Genomic DNA, 17,864 nt, shown 5'->3' with positions numbered 1-17,864 from the left:
TTTATTTACATTAACTTCAGTTGTTTACACTTCCCATGATTGCTGTATCAGATCATTTGGCCTGAGGTGGTATTCCCAGTCATATCTTTGTGAGCATTGGATAGAATCCACTAGAATTTACAAACCATTATTCAGGGTGGGTTACTTTTGTAATCCCATAACCTAATTCTTTGGGTGTTGATTTTTTAATGAGATTTTTGTCTCTAAATTGTGAAGAAGTGACTTTCTTAGCCTTTGCAACCTTTATTCTCTCAAGCAAGCTCTTCATAGCATTTGGAATCTCTTGTACTTGAAGGCTTTAATAGATATGATCAAAATAAGTTAGATGGATAAAATTTACCACCTATAGTCACTCATATTATGTTAAATATTTTTTTAATTTTTCAATTATAGTTGACATTCAGTGTTATATTAATTTTAGGTATATAGAATAGTAGTTAGACATTTACATAAATAATGAAGTGATTCCCTTGATAAGTCTAGTACCCACCTGACACCATACATCATTATTAGAATATTATTGGCCATACTTCCTATGCTGTATTTTACATGCCTGTGCCTATTGTTACATTGTATACTTGACAACAAATGGGCAGGCTATGCAAGTATTTTACTCATTTTTTTGGATGTGTGACATATTTCATACACAACCATCAAATGGAGAGGAAGAATGTCTCTTTACACCCTAACCTGTCCTAGTATTACAAAAATAATGCCTGGAAAGTTTCAAGAGAAATTAACATTTGATTCTTTCTTTAGGCCATGATAGGCTTTCTTGTCTCCTACTCTAGAAGGAATGGATTCATCCTGTTCTTAGAAGCAGGTTTCTCTTTGCATCAAAATCTTTGTACAGGAGCCTGCTACACTACAACAGGAGAGCCCTGAGTTTTCAATCAGGAAGGTTTACTCCAAGGCTAAGGAGGTTCATCATTTAGCAGTGGGATGTGGTATGATGGCAGAACCCAAGGGGCACCCTGAGGTCTCTTTCTAAATTGGCCACTTTTAGCCTGGTGCAGCTTGCCTACTTTCTGAATTGCTTGTGAAAATGAAATGAGATAATGTTTGCAAGTTTGAAAACTATGAAAGGCTGTACAAATGTAAGTTGTTAATTCAGAGCAAAGCCGTAAGTAAGGAGAAAGGAATCAGTTGAACACAAATGCTGCATATACCTTTTCAAGCACCAAATGTTTGGTGCCGATGTTTATTGAACATTTATCATATCCAGGCATGGTTATAAATGTTTTATATGTCTTAGCTCATCTAATCTTCACTGTACCCTAATAAGATAGATATTTTGTCACCATTTTATAGATGGGAAGTACTGAAGCAAAGAAAAGTTAAGTATCCTGCCTAAGGTAATATGCCTAGATAATAATGTCCAGGTAATATACCTAACAGTGATGAGATGAAGCTGGGATGCAAATGAGGCAGCCTGCCTCTAGAGTCCAGACTATACGGCCCCGGCAGCAGAATCCTTACTAACTGAATTGGCATTAGGTCCCAGACATTTGTTATGCATGTCACAAAAGGTTGTTATATAAGTTGAAAGGTTAAAATTGTGATGAGTAAGACATTTCCCAAGAAGAATGAGTATCCACTAAGGATTTAGATTTGACTCCCTTCCAATGCCTCGTCTGTATTTTTGTGTCTTATATAAACCTTACTTGTGTGGGGTGTATAGCCCTTAAACATTCATGTAAAGTAATCTCTTGCACACCTACTTCATCAGCAAAATGGTGGTAATGGAATTGGTTGATATTTTTTTACGATCTACTAAGGCTGAAAATGGTCAAATGAGAGGGTATAGAGGAAAAGCCTTCTAAGTTAAATTTCAGACAAGTATTTTGCGCTGAAATCTATAATAAAAATCAGAAATCAGTTAATATAATTCTAGTAATTTTGACTCTTGAAAAATTCACCTGCTAAGTGTTGAATCTGATTCTTTTTCTTGTTTGATAAAAAATTATCATGGTCATACCATGATATGTCTGACAGTATCTTTTTCTTCAGCATCACTTGGTAAATTTCTGTTTGATTTATCTGGTTTCTTCTTAATTCATTTCATTTCTTTTGTTTTACCAGTTATATCCTCTATGTTGATTTGGTACTTCTAGTTAGATGATATAAATGTTCATTTATATGTAAAGGTAGACAGAGCTGAGAGAATAAAAACTTAAAATCTTCCCTTCCTTCAGGCACCAAGATAATGCCTTAATTGTTTAATAAATGTTTTTATTGTGAAAGTGACATTTTACAATGGAAAAGTAGGAGGTACAGAAAAGTAGTAAGTCCATCAAAAACATGAATCATGTACCTACTTAATAAAAAGTTGAGTACTATAATTTTTACATAAGGTTATATCATAAACATGTTTGACTTAAGACTGAAATATAAAAAGTGACATAAAATGTATTCTTAAATATTCAAATTTATGGCTTTAGGTGCAGATTTGTCAAGAATATGTATCTTAGCCCTGGCTGGCATAGCTCAGTGGATTGAGTGTGGGCTGCAAACCAAAGGGTCGCTGGTTCAATTCCCAGTCAAGGCACATGCCTGGATTGCAAGCTGGGTCCCTGGTGGGGCCACGTGAGAGGCAACTACACATTGATGTTTCTCTCCCTCTCTGTCTCCCTCCTTTTCCCTCTCTAAAAATAAATAAATAAAATCTTTTAAAAAAAGTATTATAGTTTATATTCACTATTAAGTGCCTCAAATTATCTTTTAATTGATTTTGGAAAGGAAGGAAGGGAGGGATGATGGCAGGGAGGGAACGAGGGATGGAGGGAGAAAGAGAAACATGAATTTATTGTTCCATTTATTTATTCATTCATTGGTTGATTCTTTTTTTTTTTAATTTATTTTTTAGAGAGGGGGAAGAGAAGGAGAAAGAGAGGGAGAGGAGCATCAATGTGTGGCTGCCCCTCAGTGATCCCCTCACTGGGGACCTGGCCAGCAACGCAGGCATGTGCCCTGACTGGGAATCCAACCAGCGACCCTTTGGTTCACAAGCTCATGCTCAATCCACTGAGCTACACCAGCCAGGGCCATTGGTCAATTCTTGTATGTGCCCTGACCTGGGATCAAACTGCAACCTTGGGTGTGAGGACGATGCTAAAACCAACTGAGATACCTGGCCAGGACCAAGTGCCTCATGTTTTTAAATGATAATAAATAAATAACATCACACTGAACTTCTTGGTACATATCCTAAGAGGGATAAATACCCAGAAGTGGAATTATTGGCAGAAAAAGTACAAACTTTTACAAAGTGTTAAAGCTTTTGCTATATCTTGCACAATTGCTTTTTTGAAAGGATGAATTAATATTTACTTGCAACATAAATATACAAAGGGGCTTTTGAAAAAGAATTGGATATTTTCATTTAAAAATATTTACCAGGTATGGCTTGTCATTGTTTCAGTTGAACAGCTCTTCATACATGTTTAACTAATATTATGTTCTTTTTTTAAGTTAGAAATCATTTGCATGTTTATGGAAAGAGTGACATAAAAACTAAATGAATTTGTAATCCTGAATTATATCCTGAACCAGAAAACAAATTTTTTTCCTTTTGATATAAAGGATGTTAGTTGGATAACTGATGAAATTTGAATGTCTATAGATTATAGCAGTGATTTTCAATTGATGTGCTGCAAGAATATTTAAAAACTTGCCATACCTGACTATGGAGTCAAGGGCACTGATCTCTTTTCCCTTAGACTACCAAATAAAAAGAATGACAATGGCCAACACAACAATAGCTCTCTGTTGTGTTTGTGAAAAGGAAAATCATACTTAACTCAGCTTTAGAATCATTAGGACGTTTCAGTATGAGTACTTGGGGAAATCGGCAGATACTTACTTTGATTTGTCACAGACTTTTGATAAAGGTTCACACCTACCTTTGGGGTTGGGAATGTGATTGGAGTCGAAGGAAGAGTTGGGGATATAGGTAAAATTGAGTGGTAAGAAATGGAAGTAATAGATTAGGTATTAGGTCTAGATCAGGTGGACCTTGTTAGGCCACTGTAAGGACTTGGGTGTTTTTTTTTTTATTGTATTGTCTTTGGAAGGTTTTGAAAGTATCATCTTATTAATAGCTGTAAAGGATCTGGCTGCTGTGAGACCAGACCATAGTAGAATGAGAGTGGAAACATCCTGACTCTTAGGCTGTTGCAGTAGGTGGTGGAGGCCTGGACTCAGTAATAGTAGTAATAGTAATGAGAAGTGTTTAACCTAGAACAAGTGTTGGAAGGTAGAGGGAACAGAAATTTACTGATGACTGACTGTGGTATGAAAAAAAGAGTCAAGGATGACTTAAGGTTTTTGGCCTGAGCCACTGAATGAATGCAAGTTTATGCTGGTCTCTCTGTGTTATAGTCTACCATGGGAGGGGCTATTTCATGGAGGTATCTTTGAAGGGCTGGGAGATTAGTTGGGAGGCTGCTGCAATCATTCTGGAAAGAAGAAAGAGGCCTCAATCTGCACAGAGGCTATAGTCATGCAGAGGCATTCAGAGAGCACAGACTTAAGAGACATTTAGGAAGTAAAAAATCACCACTTTGCAAGAACAGTTTAGAGTTTGTTTTGTTTTTGTTTTTTTTAACTAAAATTGAAGATAGCTGAATCTTTTTTCCCCAGTTAAGTCTACTTATACCCTAGGGCAGGGCTTACCTCAGGCATGTTTTTGTATAGCTCTGGGGCTAAGTTAAGAACATTTCTTATGATTTTAAAGGAATAAAAAAGGAGCGAAGGTGTGGGACAGAGGCTGTTTGCAGCCCTCAAAATCTGAAATACTTACTAAGTGGTCCTTTACAGTGTGTTTGCCAACTTATGCTGTAGATCAGTGGTTTTTAAAGTATGGTTTAACTGCTGCTCAGTAGCAGCAGCAGCACCTGGGAACTTGTTAGAAATGCAGATTTTCAGGCCTTAACACACACTTGCTGAATTAGAAACCATGGGAGTGAGACCCAGCAATATCTGTTGGGTTGGCCAAAAAGTCTGTTTAGTTTTTTCCATAAAATAAAAGATACATTTTTCATTTTTACCAAGAACTATTAATTTGGATATTTTGAGTATGTAAGCTATCTCCCACGTAGTATAACGTTGATTGTTCTCAGTGTCTCGATTCGATCACTATTAATTTCAACTGGTCTACCCAACTGTGGAGCATCATCCAGCAAGACATCTCCAGCACAAAACTTCACAAACCACTTTTGACACATTCAATCAGTCACAGCACCTTGTCTATACACTGAACAAATCTTTGTGTGTGTGTGTATGTGTTTCAGTTGCATTTTTACCTTTCTGGAAATAATAAAGCATAATATGCTGAAAATGTTGCATGTTTCTTCTATCTTCAATATTAAAATGGCTACACAAAAATTCATCAGTTTTGATTTTTTAAAAATGCATGCAGATAAGACAGCGATCACAATATAATGTAACAATTGTTTCAAATGAAGTTAAAAACAATTAGGTGCTACTAGAGCCATCTTACAAGGGAAAAAACAGTTGAACTTTTTGGCCAACCCAGTATCTTAACAGGTTCCCTTGGTGATCTGGGTTACATTAATTTCTGAGAACCACTGCTCTAGAGAAACTTTTAACCTGTATACTGCAATACATGGTGAATAACAGTGTGGTGCATGAAAACCCCACACTGGAAACCACACCACAGAAGGTCCATCAGCAGTAGGTCAGATAAGTTGCAGCAATTAATAATCAATACAATGAAAGTATTCTACAGCTTGTGGTTAAGGGCATGAAGTGTGAAAGCAGACTGCTTGCGTTTGAATCCCAGTTCCACCAAATAGTAGCTGTGTGACCTTGGCAAGTTCCTTGACCTCTTTAAGCCTCACTTTCCTCATCTGCAAATGGGCATAAAATAGTTAACTACTTTATGGGGTTATTGTGAGGCTTAAACAATTATGAAAAGTAATTAGAAGAGTGGATGGTACATAAGTATTAGACTTAAAGAGCAATCTGCATATTATGATGCTTTAAGGAAAAACATGTCAAAGTTCATTTCATAAAGGTGATGTTCTGCCTATGTAATTTGCATGTAACAAAATGATTAAGCAACCTCAGATAAAAACTACGTCGATTTTAGAGGTTCAAATGTTGGCATGACCTCTGTAAAACTCAGTTTTCACATGTAAAAAAATACTAAAATTGCTCTTACAGGATTGTAAAGAAAATGGACGAAATATACATGGGCATTTAATAAATGTGTTCTGTTCCCTAATTACCCTTTCTTTCACCATTCCTTCAGCCCTTACTTCCAAAATTATTCTGCTGTCTTTATATTTTCTGACAGAACTAAGGTGCAGAGTGGCTTCTTGGACTGTAATATTTGGCTTTTTCCATGAATCAAGGTCAGGAAAGTCAGTATCTAGTTTTTCCCCAGCTACGTCCCAGGGCCAAGTCTGTGTCTAGATCTAGGACAGGACTGTAATCCTGATATCTCTTGGGATTTGTCTTTTAGCTGCCTTGGTCTGTAAAATGCTTAGTAGGTATTTAGCAACACCTAAATACAGAACGGGCATACAAAGAAATAGATTCTTTTCCCCTCTTTGGAGGCCACGACGTATTTTTTCTACATCCCAGGGCCTAGAATCCATTACGCTCCAGATTTTATAAATATATATATACATATATATACACATATATATATATATATATATCGCTTTGAGCTATTAGGGTGAATTTGAGTTTCTCGGTGGAATTTAAAATCTTTTCCTAGAATGGAGTAATGAATATAGGTGAGTTTAGGGTGCAAACAACTGAAACCCTTGGCTGCATTTTACACTCATCTTCAGCAGCAAAGAACACGCTGACTACTGGTTCAAAAAGAAAATTCCCTCCCTCTTAATGTTGGTAATCAATAGGCACCCTCCAAAAACAGCCCAAAATAGACGGCGCTGCGGGCGAACCGGCTCCAGTTCTGGCGCGATCTCGAGGGGCGGCAAGGCCAGAGCCTTTAGGCAGGAGAAAGGCAGCCTCCTTGTGACGTCAAATCAGCGGACTCTAGTACCGGCTTTAGGCCGGTTCCGGTTCCCCGGCTTTCTGGGCGCGAGAGTACGTGAGCGCGGCGGCATTCTGCGCGTCTCCGCACAGGGACGCGAGAAGGTTGGGTCCTGTTCGCGAAGGAGATGCCTGATTGGCCGAGGCCGTGCTGGGGGGTTCCCCAGCCCTTTCGGCAGGGGTAAAACAATAAGAGGGGGCGGTGGCAAAGGGGGCGGGACGTACGTGTTCCTGCTCGCTCGCCGCAGCGCCTGGCGCCCGGGAAGAGTAGCTTGTAAGGGACCGAGCTCGCGGCTCTCCTGCTTCCGAGGCTTGACGTTTGTCGGAGGGAGGGGGAGGCGAGCGAGAAGAATCAGCTGCAGCAGGTTGGGTTCCCTGCGACTCTCCGGCTGACCTCCGCGCGACGCACCCGCCGCCGCTGTTGGTTGGAGGTGTGTAAGGGGGCCTGGAAGGGTTGTCGGTGTGGTGGTCTGAAGGGGACGTTCCTGTCGTGTTCTCTTCGCGCGCGGCGGCTCGAGGCAACCGCCCACAGCGTGAATCCCGGTGTCGGAGGTTTAGCGGTAGAGAGACATTGTTCTTGCCGGCTGCCTACGCTGCCGTGTGTGCGGGAGAGAAGCGGAGCTTTTCCTCTCAGGTGAGGGGTGGGAGGCCGCGTGGGAAGAGAGGGAGGTGACCGATCGGCGTCGTGAGGGCTCCGAGGGCACAGGTGGAGCCAAGGTTTGTTGGGAATGAGGTGGCGAGCTGGGAAGGGGGACGCAATAGTTCCCAATGGCGCGCTAATGGAGGCTTAATAGGGACAGTAATAGAGTGGGTATTCCGGAAAGGATGTTTTAGGTGGGAGCCACCAGTCTTACCTCCGATTCATTTGTGGCTCTTATTCCCGGTTCCCTGCGAACGGGGAGGCGGTCGCCGCCCCGCCCGTGGGGGAGGGGGAGAGAGGCTCTGTTGGCGGAGGCAGAAGCGACGCAGATGCGAAAGTAGAGGCCTCCGGGCACCATTTCTGAGCCAGGAAACAGAATCCGGGTTTGAAGGCAGCCGCTGCTTTGCTTGCCCGGTACGTAACTGTTCCGAGGTCTTTCATTCCCCCCCGCGCCCCACACCCGCCTCCGCCTCCCGGGTTTATCCCCGGCGTGTTCAGAAATTGGAGCTATCTGTAACGTGTGCTTCTTCGTGCCCTTTTTACGTAAACGTTTCTGTATGGACCTAGGGACAGAAAAGATGTTTGAGTGCTTTGGGGAATGGATTTCTTTCTCTTACCCCACTTTTGTCGGGGCTGGGGGCAGATGTGCAGGATAGTTAAGGGAAGGAACTAGGCTTCCCTATAGTGTTTTCTTAGTCGAATCTGGTTAAATTTTACCTGCCTCTCTAAAAGCAGATTTAAGATGGCCTTCTGCCGCTTTGTAACGAATATAGATTTGCATCTATAATTTTCCGCATAGATCAGTATTTTTCCCTTTCCTATTTAATTTTTTTTTGAGGGGAGGTGTCTTGACTCCCTTAAACAAACAAACAAAAAAAAAACAAAACACGTGCACCGAAGGTGCAGCAAGAGCAAAGTTGTCTCCTCTAACACCCTATGTGATTGTTATGATGCTAACTTGGGTTAAAATGCTGTTTTTTTAGGTTCAGGCTCCACACCTCACGTTAGTCTTCCAAATGTTAGCATTGCATGTACCTGGTTCGGTGAACCATGTACTGCCGTCAGGGAGCCCCATATGCTAGAGAGGAAGAAGATGGGAATTCCTTCTCCAGCTCCATATTTGGCAGTTAATATAGCCTTAGGCATGTGAGCAAAGTTTCTAAGTAAACGTTTGGCCCTTTTAGTATCCAGTGGCCCTTTTGATGTCCAAAATTTCTGATCTTAAAAAATAGACAATATGATTAGTTTGAACTCTTGGAATTGAATTACATGTTTCTTTAGTGATATTTGTTATCTTTTTGTTTTAATTTTTAGAACTAAGTCATATGACTTAATTTTTAACTGTTTAATTTTGGAAGGTTATCAGGTATTGTAGGTAGGATAAAGACCTCAAATGGATTGCTTTCTGAGAGCTGTTCAGATTGTGAATATTCGAGGCTGAAATATTAACCAATAGTGACCAACTGTTAAGAGTGGAGAGGAAAAAAAAAAAGTGGAGAGAACCAGAATGCATGTGGGTTGGGTGGGGAATCAAAGGTAGAACCAAGAAGTATTAATTTGATAGTGGAATTGAGGGCTCATTTTGCAAGCTACGGAGCACTTGAATTGCCAGCACACAGCTCTTGAATGTGAATGGTATTGGCACTGTTGGCAGCAGGAAATATTATCTCTATTTCATGTACGAGAGATCAGAAATGAAAATTGCCTCAGCAGTTACTGAAAAATCTATAAATACTACTAATAATGTTAGATTTTTAATAGCTTTCTTCTTATCCTGCAGAAGTACTGCTGTTTATTACCCATTATCAGGATTGAGAATTTTTTCCTAGATTACTTTAAATGAGACTTTTTCCTAGATAATTTATGCTGGGGGGGGCATAGGGGTGGAAAATTTCAAGTCTGGTTTTTATAGGTACAAACTTAAGGGGGTTGTTTCTGAACTTCTAAATTCGGTAAAGTTTAATTGACGAGCATAACTTTGTTACTCTCCACTGGTGGCACTTGTTTAAGAGCTAATAGAGCAAATTGGTTCTTCTACCAGAACTCTGTCTGGGCTGGCTCAGAAACAATAGTAACAGTTTCTTGATTGCTTTGTCTCAGCTTATTATTGTTTAATTCCTGTATATTTTCCTTATTTTGATATACCTTTCTAGTATGTTGGGATGACTCCTGTATTTCCTATTATGTTACTGTCTCCTGCTTTTTAGCTTTTACCAACAATATCAAATATGGGAACAATTGGGCTTTGAAATTTTTTTTTATTTTCTTGTGTCTTTGGCTGTTCTTCCAAAGAGGTGGTTTTTTTGTCCTGTGTAATGCAAACATCACCAGAGGGAGGACACCTGATTTCAGATTCTTTCTCATAACCGTAAGGAGGGAGCCTTGAACTCCTTCCTTTTTTAGGCTCTCTAAACACCAGTTTCCTTTTTGTGTAAATGAAGCTAATATCCTATCTGTTTCAAGGAGATAAAGGAACATGTAGGTTACTTGTTAAACTTTAAAGCATAATGTAAATACATGCTTTTTGTGGGACAGCTTTTCCTCTCTTAATACTTGATCACTTTTAGTATTATCTGAGCTTCAAAGCTTGCTTCATTATCTTCCGAGTGTAAAAACAGAAAAGGTAAATCCTCAACTCCCATTTATTGTTTATTTCTGCAACAACAAATGAAAAGGTCTTTGCTCTGAAGAGAGAGAGAGAGAGATTGTACATTGCTGTTTAATTGGTAAAGTCATTTTAAACAAAGACCCATCTGGAATATAGGAAGGTTCTAGTCTTAATATGGGGTTAGCTATTGAGAATGAGTATAGTCTGTGGTTCACTGAGAAGGGGCTTGGGTCTGACTTGAATGAGCCCAGAGTGAGGGGCTCTAGAGGGGAAAGGAATTAACTGTCTAGCAGTAAAGATAAGCTGTGTCATGGCCTTTGGTATTTTTTTTCATCAAAAGAACTGCATGCTGTCCTGGCTGGTGTGGCTCAGTGGACTGAGCGCAGGCCATGAACCAAAGGGTCGCCCCTTCGGTTCCTAGTCAGAGCACAAGCATGGGTTGTGGGCCAGATCCCCAGTGGGGGGCATGTGACAGTAACCACACATTGATGTAAATTTTTTAAAAAAGAACTACTGCGTCCTATTAGTAGAGATACCACTTTTATAAGAAGCGAGATACATAGCACATACAACTTTACAGTGCTGAAAAAAATTATAGATTTTTCTATTATCTAAATGTCATTTTCTTTTGGTTTCTTGGGGGTCTTTGTTTTGTTTTTTAAAATAAGAAATAAGATGGCATGGTGTCTCAACTTCATAGCAGTTTTCATTTTGGCCATTTTCTCCAAGCCTTGAAATAGCCACCAAAGTATGACATGAATTTTCATGTCATTAATTTGCAATGACTAAATTTCCCCCCCTCTCAGATTACTTGAAGAAAGATGCCACATTTATTATCATTTGTGATAGATGGTGGTCAAGACACTCCAGACTCCACAGAGAAGTAATTTTTGATTGTCTATTTTCATGCTTATCTATAGTGGTCGTGGTTGTGGCCAGGTGTTTGACATTAACAATTATAAATAGATTTTATGGTTATATGCAGATCTAGCTATTTTATCACTGTATGGATAATAGTTTAATGAAAATGAAGATGCCATTTGAGATCTCTGAGATTAAAAAGAATTGATGGGATATAAAATGATTTTTAATTGAAATCTGTTCTGATAATTATTTTGCTTATAATAGTAGATCTAAAAAATTAGTATCATTGTCTTGCCCAAGTGCATATATTGCCATGATGTTATTGAAATCAGACCTTAGTTACAAATTTTATGCTGTGTTTCAATGTTTTTTGCCTATGGTTTTATAATGTTTGACAATATTTTCATGACTGCACATGAACTGATGTTTCCCCGTTGGGGTTCAGTTTATTACATATTTGTTTGTAAGACCATTCATATCAGGTCATTTGACAATACATCAGGTAAGCACAAGTGTTTTTTAAATGACCTCTTGGAAACATTAAAGTTGGAGGGCATAGCTTACAATCTAGGCAGTAGGATTTTCTTTATATTCTTTCTCTATGTATTTCTCCCTTCTCATTTTTAGTTCTAGCATGGTGTCTTTACTGGTCTGTTTGTCCCATCTGAGGCTTTTCAATTTTTTCTTCAATTAGTTATATTTAAGCACACTCAGACTTTAACCATTAATGGTCACTAATGTAGGCAAACTGTCTGTACTTTTTTGATTTACTTGTTCTAAATGAATTTTCACACTATATCTATTTATAGATAGAGGAGAAGGGAAGAAGAGAGGGAAAGAAGAAACATCAGTGTGTGGTTGCCCCTCATGCACTCCTTCCCAGTGGGGACGTAGCCTACAACCCCAGCATGTGCCCTGACTGGGAATCAAACCTGTGACCCTTTGGTTCATAGGTGGGCACTCAGTCCACTGAGCCACATCAGCCAGGGCTGAATTTTCACACTTTAAACCTTTATTCTAGAGCCATGTTTCCTAACCAGTAATTCATATCTGTTAGATGGTTATCAGAAACTAAATAAAAAATTTAAAATACAGTTTTTAAAACTACAAAGTTACTATGTGTTTTGTAAAATACTCAGACAATGTAGTAAATATCTTACTGGTGATCTTAAAAATTGGTATGTAGTTTTCCTTGTTTTTTCCTGTAATACATATATCATGTATATTTCTTTTTGTATCATGCCTTTTTGCCAAGGATATTATTATTCTACAATTTGATTATTATACTTACTTTTGTGGACAGTATTTCTTGTTTATATTTATAACTTTTTCCTACTTCTCCCTATTTCTTTTGAGTATGTAATTCTGTATTTAAAGTAAATCTCTTCCCTCTTAATGAGCATTTAGATGGTTATTTCTTATTTGGCAGTGAAAAGCCTTGAATATACATCTTTGTGCATGTATTTTTTTGTGATGTGTTTTCAAGTGAGATAACTGTATGTGTTCATTTTTATTACTTTGATCAAAACTAAAATTGCATCTCCAAAAGGTTTTAACAGCTTATATTTTCACCAATACTGTATGTGAAAGAGCCTGTTTTCCCACTTTTTTTTTTATCCTCACCAGAGGATATGTGTACTGATTAGAGAGAGAGAAACATGAAACCTCAATTGGTTGCCTCCCTTACGCACCCCAACCTGGATGGAACCTGCAACCTTTTGGTGTGTGGGATGACGCTCCAAACAACTGAGCCACCTGGCCAGGGCTCCCACACTCTTACCAGTATTGAAAATATTATCAATCATTTTAATTTTTGTTAATCCCAGTAGGTGAAAGATGGCAACTTTGAATAAATTGCCTTTTTTGAGCCTTTGAATAATATCATTGTACCATGTTTCTCCAAATGTTTGTATGTGGTATATATTCCATAAATGCTTGTGAAGTGATTGGCGTAATGAAGCATAATTGCATTAATTGAGGAATAATTTACAAACAGTAAAACCCCCTCTTATCACATGCTTTGTTCTATGACTTTGGACAAACATAGTCGTGAACCTACCACCACAATCAAGATCCAAGCTATTTCCATCACTTCTGAAGTCTCTCATGTTCCTTTATAGTCGTTTTCTTCTGCCTCCAGCTGCTGGTCTGATTTAGTCTTACAGGTTTACATTTTACCGAATGTCCTTCTTTAGCTTTGAATAATGTTTTTGAAACTCATTCATATTGTTGTATAAGTCTATGAGTTTGTGATTTTTCTTTTTGTTTCGAGCAGTATTCAGTTGCATGGAATAATACCACAATTTCTTTATTCATTCACCCGGCTGATGGTCATTTTGTTTCCAGGTTTTGAGTGTTTGTTTTTATTTATTTATTATTTTTGAATTACATTTTATTGATTATGCTATTAGAGTTGTCCTGATCTTCCCGCCTTTGCCCCCTCCACCAGCCACCCCCACTTCCTCAAGCAGTCCCCACACCATTGTTCATGTTCATGGGTCATGAGTATAAGTTCTTTGGCTACTCCATTTCCTATACTGTACATCCACCTGGCTATTCTGTACCTACCTATTGGTACTTCTTAATCCCCTTACTTCTTCACCCGTTCCCCTATATCCCCCTCCTATCTGGTAACCATCAAAATGCTCTCCATATCCTGATTCTAACTCTGTTCTTGTTTGCTTTGTTTTTAGATTCAAATGTTGATAGATATGTATTTATTGACATTTTATTGTTCATAGTTTTGCTGTTTATTAATAAAGCTGCCATAATGTACAGGTCTTTGGATATATGCTTCATTTCTCTTGGGTAAATATGGAGTGGGATTGCTGGGTAATATGAGATATACATGTTTAAGTTTATAGGAAACTGCTGTACTGTCTTCTGAAGTGACTGTAACATTTTTTATTCCTACCAACTTTCTGTATCTTTGTAAACAGTTAGTACTTCTACATTTTTATGTTAGTCATTATTCTAGATGTTCATTGGCATGTTATTGCCTCATTGTAGAAATCTAGAAGTGTTAGGAGAAATGATTGGAATTTTGAGAAGAATTGTGACTTTCTAGGAAATGACATTAGGGGAAAGTTCAGATTTTTAATATGTGAAAGGGGAATAGCGAAGAGGAAGACTAAGCCAGATACATATTTAGTAATTTAGGGTAGAATATGATTAATAAAATACCATGATAAAGACCTAACGTAGTCTGAGAAATCAGAGGAAAGACAATTATATTCTACTGAGCAAATAGGAAAGATTTTCAGGGGACAATATTTTAGCTGGACCCAAATGTGAATGCATAGGGTTTCAATCATTAGATGGAAGAGTATGAAGTGAGTATTGGAGTAGGAGTAAAAGGTGTTCTTGTTAATACATTTCTTGAAACCTGGCATTGGAGCAACCTAATCTAACTATTAGATACATGAGTATTTTTACTATGTATCTGCTGAATTGTTCAGTTAGTAGTGACTAGCTATTCCTGAGTTCTTTCGGGTTATCCTTTCATTGTATTTATATTGAACCTAAATCTATCTTCCTCTGATTTTTTTTTAAGATTTTATTTGTTTTTAGAGAGGGGGGAAGGAAGGGAGAAAGAGAGGAAGAGAAACATTTATGTGCAAGAGATAGCATCGATCAGTTGCTTCTCACATGCCCCCTAACTGGGCACCTGGCTGGCAACCCAGGCATGTGCCCTGACTGGGAATTGAACCAGCAACCTTTTGGTTCACAGGCCAGCACTCACTCAGTCCACTGAGTCACCAGCCAGGGCACCTTCCTGTAATTTCCATTTACTGTTCAACCAGTATTTAACTTGTATTGTACAAAGTAGTACAGAAATGTAAACTCAATTTTCAACATTACATTTATACTAGTTTGAGGTGGTTTGCTTTGGGAACCAGCCCCATGTATATACTAGTAATTCACTGACTTTTAATTGAAAAGGAAACAAAAACCTAAGTACTTAACTAAAAGCTGAGGTTTTAGTCATGGAAAAATAGAGTGTGGTAACTTTGGTTGACAGTTTTAGGGTATTTATTTATTTATTTATTTATATCATCACCAGGGGATATGTCCATTGCTTCTAGAGAGAGAGGGGGGGATGGAGGTAGACATCCATGTTAAAGAGAATCATAAATTGCCTCTAGGCAAGGGATTGGGATGATGCTCCAACCAAGCCATCTGGCCAAGACGATAACAGTTTTGTTTTGTTTTGTTTTTTAACTATTTATTTTGAAATTGAGGAAAACTCAGCATATTGTAGATATCAATGTGAAGCCTGATGTAACTTTCTTTTCTATATTATTTGTGTATATGTGTTACTTTTTCCCTGTCCTCCATTTCCCTCTCAGTGGGTTTATAGGTAGGTATTAAGAGACTTAGAAAAGATAGTGACAGTTGACATAGAGCAGTTTCCCTGGAAATATGCTTCAGGAATTAGTCTAGGCAAATGGAGAGGAAATATTTTAAGAAATAGGAATGAATAAAAGAATATTGATGAAGATACACAGGGATTTTAAGTGGGATGGACAGAATTGGTGAGCAGAATAATCTGTAAAATAGGGAAGGTGGATATAATCATATTGGTACGTGAATAAATAGGATTGGTGGCTTATAATTGACAAAGTAAATTTTGTGTTGTGCATCTCAATCTGACACAGTCTCTACATTGTCAAATGGAGTTTAATACGTGAAATTTCACTTTCTTTGAGAAGATATTAGATGATTGCTCTTCAGTGGTTAACTAGAGGCTAACAACCTTCTGAAAAAAAATTTTTGTACCACCTTGGCTAGCTTTATCTATTGAACTGCATAGTTTTGTAGGCTTGGCCAGAGATCACGTCTTAATTTGTAAATTAGGAAATTGAGATCCAACAAGGTTATGACTTATTATTGTGAACGTGTTATTTGGCTCTGTCTTCCTCTCACACTTCTTTCTTATATACACTGGCCATGCACCAATGATAAACACAACTTTATATTGTTCAGTTGTCCAAATCCCAAACAACCTTGTTTGGTGGTTCATCTATAATTTATCTCTAATGCTTCTTTGATGCATTCCTTATTTATTGAATTGTTATTTTCTCTACTTTGGGATAAAATGGGAAGATGGAAGAGATAACAGTTCCCTATACAGAACATATAAATTAGTCTGTCATTAAAAATTATCAGTTGGGTTCCACTCTCTCTCCCCAATACCTTTTCTTTCTGCTTGATTTCCATCAACCAATTATTTTTCAGCTTTCTAAATTCTGATTCACTTTAAATCAGTTACAGCAAAGAAGTAAACTGATCTGTGAGTTATATTTGCCAGTGTAATTAATTTGAACACAATCCTGAGTGACATTTTTATTTCATTTTATCATGGAGCCTTCTGCACCTTAAAAAAGAGGCTCTGCATAACCTCTTGTGTATAGCTTTTTAGACTTTTACCAGATTAGCATTGCCTTTTCTCATTTACCATTTCAAGTTACCTCCTTTGAAAAAATAACTTATTAAATAATAATCAAGTAAAAGTTACTTGTAGCTCTGATCTATAGACATGGTTCATTTTGATCCTTTCTTTGATATTGATAGGTATATTTGGTTACTTTTTTTCCTTTGGCTGTATGTAAGCCAGAAAAATATTAGGTGAATATGTACCTTATAAATGTGATGGAAGATTTGGGATAAATGACAGAGTGCCACTGTAGGAAATCTGGGAAGATGGGAGAAGAAAGAGGGAAAAATGAGAATCCCCAAACCCAGAAACAATCTCTTAACAGCAGCATTTCAGCCTTTTAACCATTTGAACAAAACTATTTTGTACCTATTTTTTTCCCACAGGGTAAGTTAGTATCTTCCCACATTTTTAACATCAGTTGTTACAGTATTAAAGTATGTGTGGTTTCCACATTTTAGTTTGTAAAATTTTTATAACATTTTACTTAGGTAAGCCTACCATTCTTCACCCTTCCACATTATTCCAAATAAAAATACTATGTTGCTTAGCTTTGTTACTTTAAATGTAGCAAATGAAAGTCCTTCATGCCTTATCTTCTTCCTTTTTTTACCTCCTTGGCCTGCTTCTTGGGCTATACTAGGGGTTCTTTTCTTGCTACTCTCATTCCCCACACCCTGTCACTGGAAGCACTGAATCAATTATTTTTAAAAGGCAGTGAGGCATTACATTAAAATTTTTAAATATGTTGGGGTTTTTATAGACTGAGAGTTTTGGGACAATTACAAAAGGGAAAATGGAATCTAATAGAGCATATGTGAAAGTTGAATTGGGAGTCACTAGTATTGTAAAGAGCTAGTCTTATCTGTAGGCTCTACTGTATAATTTTGACAAGTAATACTTAAATTTTCTTCCCCCCTTCTCCAATTCCTAATGTTATAATTTTGACTGTTCTGAGGATATAAACATGTAAGTCATTTACTTTAAATGGTAAAAAGTTGTTTATAATTTTACTTTGTTTCTTGACCTTTATCTTTGAGATTTTAGCTTAAAAATGACTTCAGCATAGCACCTAACATATTCTGTTCCCTGCTTGCTTATTTATGTTCTGAGGCAGACTATAAACTCCTTCAGGGCTAGAGTCTTATCTTGTTTCCAGTGTATCTCATTTACTATAAACAGTATATGGTTTAGATGCTTTATCAATGCAAAGAAAGATTAGAGAGACAACAAATGTAAAAACAGTTATCTTGAGTACTGAGATTATGGATGATTTTTAGTGGCAATTA

General features: G+C 37.8%; 1 protein-coding gene across 5 annotated transcripts in view; it reads left to right on the top strand.

Moving 5' to 3' along the window:
• Nucleotides 1–17,864, top strand: part of G3BP2 (G3BP stress granule assembly factor 2) — an 84,051-nt gene that overhangs the window by 48,678 nt on the left and 17,509 nt on the right. For 2 of the 5 annotated variants that reach the window (XM_045858266.1, XM_045858262.1), the window contains exon 1: nucleotides 7,223–7,457. The exons of 1 other annotated variant lie outside the window; for it this stretch is intronic. The gene's annotated coding sequence lies outside the window, so the exon portion shown is untranslated. Of the gene's footprint in view, nucleotides 1–7,222; nucleotides 7,458–7,526; nucleotides 7,661–7,954; nucleotides 8,081–17,864 lie in introns of those variants that run through there. 2 more of the 5 variants (XM_045858265.1, XM_045858264.1) reach the window with 2 other exon arrangements.

The sequence above is a fragment of the Phyllostomus hastatus genome, unplaced genomic scaffold (genome assembly GCF_019186645.2).
Source record: "Phyllostomus hastatus isolate PE091 unplaced genomic scaffold, TTU_PhHast_1.1 phas_scaffold_1674, whole genome shotgun sequence".
In the NCBI taxonomy this organism is placed as follows: domain Eukaryota; kingdom Metazoa; phylum Chordata; class Mammalia; order Chiroptera; family Phyllostomidae; genus Phyllostomus; species Phyllostomus hastatus.
Note: the sequence above shows the minus strand (reverse complement) of the source record. Positions and strands in the feature narration are given on the sequence as shown.